At 38.7% G+C, this 6,489-nt stretch overlaps 1 non-coding gene across 1 annotated transcript; it reads left to right on the top strand.

Moving 5' to 3' along the window:
• Positions 1 to 795: 795 nt before the first annotated feature.
• Positions 796 to 959, top strand: LOC125995139 (U1 spliceosomal RNA). Its single transcript, XR_007490730.1, has one exon. It is a non-coding gene; the product is annotated as a U1 spliceosomal RNA (small nuclear RNA).
• The last annotated feature ends 5,530 nt before the right edge of the window (positions 960 to 6,489 follow it).

Below are 6,489 nucleotides of genomic sequence, written 5' to 3'. Positions count from 1 at the left end.
TTTGCTTTTTCCTGCATTGCTTCCCTCTTTCCTTCCAAACTGATTGAGACTAATATGTATTAATATCTGAAAATGCAGCCATGGAGACATAAAAACAGCTCACCTTTGCAAGATCCATAAAATAGTGTAGTAGCAAAAATACCCGCCTTGCAAGACTGAATTATAAATTTAATCCCTGGTGCCACCCATTTGTGCCAAGGGTGATCCTGGGAGCTCTGCTTTTTTGTGACCCCAATGTCACAACAGAGTATGATTTCCATTGCACCACAGCCAAGGCATGTGCAAGCACAACAGCTCAAGAGCATAATCCCTAACAAGTGCTCTAGCTAGAATGCATGTGAACACAAAAATGCCTTCCTCACACCTATTTTCTTTGCAGTGCTATTTACAATAGCCAGAATCTGGAAATAACCCAGATGCGTAACAACAGAGGAATGACTAAAGAAACTGTAGCATATATACTATGCAGCCATTAAGAAAAATGAAGTCATGAAATTTTCCTATACATGAATGGATATGGAAACTATTATGCTGAGTTCAATAGATGGGAGGGAGAGAAACAGACACAGAGTAGTCTCACACATTTTGGGGATTAAAAAAAATAAAAGACATCATTAGAAAAGTTAGAATAATTTTTAAAAAATTATGAGAAAATTATTTAGAAAAATTATTAAAAAATAAAATACATCATTGTATTAATACCTAGAGTTAATAAAAATGAGGGCCGGAAGGACCAGTCCATGATATAAAGCTTACCACAAAGAGTGTTTAGTGCAGTTAAGAAATAACCACACCATACTTACCTGGCAGGGGCGATTCCATGATCACAAAGGTGGTTTCCCCAGGGTGAGGCTCTCCCATTGCACTCCAGGCATGCTGACCCCTGCGATTTCCCCAAATGTGGGAAACTCGACTTCGTAATTTATGGTAGTCGGGGACTGCATGCGCGCTCTCCCCTGGCTTTAAAAAAAAAAAAAAAGAAAGAACCACACCAACAACTATCATGACAATGGTAGTGAATGAAAGAAGGAGAATGCCTATCTGTAAGACAGGCAGGGGGGTAGGGGAGGTGGGAGAATGGGGTCTTTGGTGGTTGGAAGGTTGCACTGGTGAAGAGGGGTATTCTATTTTATAGCTAAAACCCAACTACAAACATGTTTGTAATCATGGTGCTTAAATGAAGTTAAAAAATAGAAGTCATGTGAGCACCATGCCTAAAGGCATGATCCACTGTAAGAATGCATGCAAGTGTCACAGTTAAAAGCATGTGACCCAATGATTGCTTTAGCTATTCTAGGGTGTTTATTGTTCCAAATGAATTTCAAAAGTGCCCAATCCACTTCTTTGAAGAATGTCATGGGTATCTTTAGAGGGATCGCATTAAATCTATACAATGCTTTGGGAAGTATTGCCATTTTAATTATGCTAATCCTGCCAATCCATGAGCAGGGTATGTGCTTTCATTTCCGCATGTCCTCTCTTACTTCTTGGAGCAGAGTTTTATAGTTTTCTTTGTATAGGCCCTTCACATTTTTAGTCAAGTTGATTCCAAGAAAAAAGAATATGGGAGGAATTACTTTCCCCAAATTTAAACTGTACTACAAAGCAATAGTTATCAAAACAGCATGGTATTGGAATAAAGACAGATCAGTGGAATAGGCATGAATACTCAGAGAATGTTCCCCAGACATACAATCACCTAATTTTTGATAAAGGAGCAAGAAATCCTAAATGGAGCAAAGAAAGCCTCTTCAACAAGTGGTGTTGGCACAACTGGCTAGCCACTTGCAAAAAATTGAACTTAGACCCCCAGCTAACATCATGTTGAAGGTTAAATCCAAATGGATGAAAGACTTCGATATCAGACCCCAAACCATAAGATATATAGAACAACACATAGTTAAAACACTCCAGGACATTGAGACTAAAGGCATCTTCAAAGAGAAAACTACACTCTCCAAGCAAGTGAAAGCAGAGATTAACAGATGGGAATATATTAAACTGAGAAGCTTCTGCACCTCAAAAGAAATAGCGCCCAGGATAAAAGCCCCCCACTGAGTGGGAGAAACTATTCACCCAATACCCATCAGATAAGGGGCTAATCTCCAAAATATACAAGGCACTGACAGAACTTTACAAGAAAAAAACATCTAATCCCATCAAAAAATGGGGAGAAGAAATGGACAGACACTTTGACAAAGAAATACAAATGGCCAAAAGACACATGAAAAAATGCTCCACATCACTAATCATTAGGGAGATGCAAATCAAAACAACTATGAGGTACCACCTCACACCCCAGAGATTGGCACACATCACAAAGAATGAGAACAAGCAGTGTTGGCGGGGATGTGGAGAGAAAGGAACTCTTATCCACTGCTGGTGGGAATGCCATCTAGTTCAACCTTTATGGAAAGCAATATGGAGATTCCTCCAAAAACTGGAACTCACGCTCCCATACGACCCAGCTATACCACTCCTAGGAATATACCCTAGGAACACAAAAATACAATACAAAAATTCCTTCCTTACACCTATATTCATTGCAGCACTATTTACCATAGCAAGACTCTGGAAACAGCCAAGATACCCTTCAACAGATGAATGGCTAAAGAAACTGTGGTACATGTGCACAATGGAATATTATGCAGATGTCAGAAGAGATGAAGTCATGAATTTTCCTATACACGGATGTACATGGAATATATTATGCTGAGTGAAATAAGTCAGAGAGAGAAAGACGCAGAATGGTCTCACTCATCTATGGGTTTTAAGAAAAATGAAAGACATTCTTGCAATAATAACTTTCAGACATGAAAGAGAAAAGAGCTGGAAGTTACAGCTCACCTCATGATGCTCACCACAAACAGGGATGAGTTTAGTTAGAGAAATAACTACGTTTTGAACTATCCTAATAATGAGAATGTATAAGGGAAATAGAAAGCCTGTCTAGAGTACAGGCGGGGGTTGGATGGGGAGGAGGGAGATTTGGGACATTGGTGATGGGAATGTTACACTGGTGGTGGATGGTGTTCTTTACATGACTGAAACCCAAACACAATCATGTATGTAATAAAGTTGTTTAAATAAAAAAATAATAAAAATAAATAAATAAATAAAAGCATGTGACCCCACAGGGAGTATAATAGGCACATATCCAAGCACCATAATGAAATCTGTATGTGACCCCTAGTTATTGAACAACAATAACAAAAAGAAGGAGAGGAAGGGAATTTAGGGGAAAGGAAAAATATACCTATATGTGATTTACATAGGTATGAGTGGATAGGCAATTATAATACAGAATGGTCATCACTAGCATAAAGTAGACAGAGAGTCATAAGCATGCAGATTAAGAGCTCTGTGTAAAAGTCCAGGAAGACTTCTTGGTAATCTCTGGAATAAGACAAAAGGAAATTAGGGGCCAAAGAGATAGTATGGAGATAGGGCATTTGCCTTGCATGCAGAAGGACGGTGGGTTGAATCCCAATATCCTGTATGGTCCTTTGAGCCTGCCAGGAGCGATTTCTGAGTATAGAGCCAGGAGTAACCCCTGAGTATAACCAGGTGTGATTCAAACCCCCCACCCCAAGACAAAAGGAAATTAGACAAAATATTCAGAGTGACAAAGAGTGAAAAGAGTTCAGACAGAGGCAAACTGGTTCAGATATGTTGTTCTTTAGCTTAGGAAGAATGTGTTGGGAAAAGTTAAGAGGAGATGGGAGGACAAATGAGAAAAGAAAGGAAATTTCTATATTTTTCCATAAGTACACACATGTACTACCAACCTTAATGACTAGTGTGATTTCTTGATTTTCTGCTTTTATTTCTCTGATTTTTCATTCTTTACTGTCATATGACACTTTGATTTTACTGTTTGTCAACAGAAAGATTTTACCAGGTGGGCACTTCACAGCATCCCTAAACAGTAAGTGTTCTCCCAGGTACGAATGTGTGTCTTCCAGGTAATAACATGTGCTTTTCCAGATTCTCTGCTAAATCTGTGTCCTCTGCCAGAAATCATCTCTCCCTCTTCTCTGCCAGACACTTCTTTATCAGTACTCAAAGCAGGCTTACTTCCCCACTCCCTTTTTGGGGGAGAGTGTTGGCGCACTTACTCCTGGTTCTATATTCAGGAAACAGTCCTGGTGAGCCCAGAAGATCATGTAGGGCTCCAGGATTAAACCCTGGTCACTAGATGCAAATACTTTATTTTCTACTCACTCTTGTCCCTTACTCTCCTTTTAAAGTCTATTTTCTTTGATACTTGCCCCTCATCCCAATCAAGACACCCAAAAGAGCCTTTGCTGCTGTTCTCACAGCAACTGAGGCAAACACTTGGAGCCTCTCTTTGTTATTTTAAAAATTTTCTTGCAAGTGCCACGACCATTCTAATATTGTTCCAATGATTTTTCACATGATATGCTTATTCTTATATAATCCTTTTCTCTCAAGTTTTGCAAAAGTGATAAGATTCCACTTAGAATATTAAGCCATAAAAAGATTTTGCATCTCTCTTTTTCTCTCTCACTCTAACTCACATGCAAATGCACGGATATGCACACACCCCTCACTGCCTATTAAGACATAAGGATATTTAAGTAGCTTTTAACAATGACATGAGGATCTGTATAAAACTGGAAATGCAGATTTTTCTTGCTCCAGTTGTGCTTTGGAGTAACTACAGCTTTTGATTTTTTCAATGTCCTAAGAAACTTTGGGCCAGAGACACACAGATAAGCTGTGCCTTCTTTGCTGTCCTCCCCCACCCCTGACATTGAGGGATAAGATATATTGATTGTGGTGCATATATACAATGGAATATTATGCAGCAATCAAAAGACATGAAGTCATGAAATTTTCCTATACATGGATGTACATGGGATCTATTATGCTGAGTGAAATAAGTAAGAGGGAGAGAGAAAAATGCAGTAGAGTCTTACTCATCTGTGGGTTTTAAGAAAAATAAAAGACGTTTTTGCAATAATTTTCAGAAACAAAAGAGAGGAGGGCTGGAAAGTCCAGCTCATGACATGAAGCTCACCACCAAAAGTGTTGAGTGCAGTTTAGAGAAATAACTACATTGAGAACTATCATAACAATGTGAACGAATGAGGGAAGTAGAAAGTCTGTCTAGAGTCTAGGTGGGGGTGGGGTGGGGAGGAGGGAGATTTGGGACATCGGTGATGGGAATGTTGCATTGGTGAAGGGGGGTGTTCTTTACATGACTGAAACCCAACTACTAATTAAAGATATTAATTGAGAAAAATAAATATTGTTTGAAACAATAAGTTTGGGGTAACTTATTATATAGCATATAATTGCATAGTATAAACAGGTAATGAACATTTTAAGTTTGCCTCCAAATTACCACTTAGTCTACTCACCTTCACATCCCAGTAAATGACACACGGAATGCCATGAAGTACTTAGCCTATAATCTTGATCAAAAATATGAACCTAAATTTTGCCTGTTTGAATTTTTTTTCTCTAGCAAACTCAAATTCCCACCCCATGGACTGTGTGAATACAACTTACTCATGTGTCAGTTCAAAGCTGGTTGGATATATTTCCATTACTGTAGGCTCTTAAGATACACTTGCCTTTTTCTGATCTCCACAGAGTACCCAACATCACAGAGGAAAAAGTCTCCAGCTTACCCTTCAAATATTAAAGCATAGAAATATGTAACTTGGATCCCTGAGATTTGGTTTTATGGGGTAAAATTACTGCCTGATGCTGTGTGTAAAATTTTCATGATTGTGTATCTTTTCTGGAAGAGGACTTCTAACTTTTTTTGCCAGAGCCCCAAAGAGCATGATCAAAAGACCTTAAGAGCTGCTATTCCAGAGAGAAAGTGGGGAGAGGATAAGAGAGACAGGGCTGATGAAAGATTTCCATTGTTTGATGGGAAGCCAAAGCATGAGGGTGAATCCAGCTGAATTGGACTTGCATCAATTCACTTTTCCTAAAACCATTTCCAGCTATGACCATGATTGAGATTCTAGACAGTGTGAAAAAGTTGCAATTTTTCCTCTTTCTTTGTCTTTTAATGGTGAATATGCTTATTGCATGTGAGTTATAATAAATTAGTCACTGCCAGTTCCTCACCCTCATCACTCCCCAGGGAAGTTTGAGCAACATCATATGTAATAAGGCTATATGTGGATCTGAGCTGTGTCTGGCCTTCTCATGAAGTAGAAGAGGCATTAACTCTAGAGTTCCCCCTCTTTTGGTCTTCTTCTTAAATTCTGTCCACTAGGTATATATGTCTCTTCCACCTCAGGGTTTTAAATATCCCATTTTTTGTATCTTCATCCTAGCCAACGTTAATTAATACCCAAAGAACTGGTTGATAACGAAAAACTCATGATTACATTTTATGAGAAAACTATGTCTTTTAGATTCAAAGGAATGGAACTTTGATGGTTGAGTGAAACTGATATTTTGAGTCATCAGAGAGTCCCTAGTAATGCAAAAAGGTGCCCA

Source organism: Suncus etruscus, chromosome 17 (assembly GCF_024139225.1).
Source record: "Suncus etruscus isolate mSunEtr1 chromosome 17, mSunEtr1.pri.cur, whole genome shotgun sequence".
NCBI classification, from domain to species: Eukaryota; Metazoa; Chordata; class Mammalia; order Eulipotyphla; family Soricidae; genus Suncus; species Suncus etruscus.
Note: the sequence above shows the minus strand (reverse complement) of the source record. Positions and strands in the feature narration are given on the sequence as shown.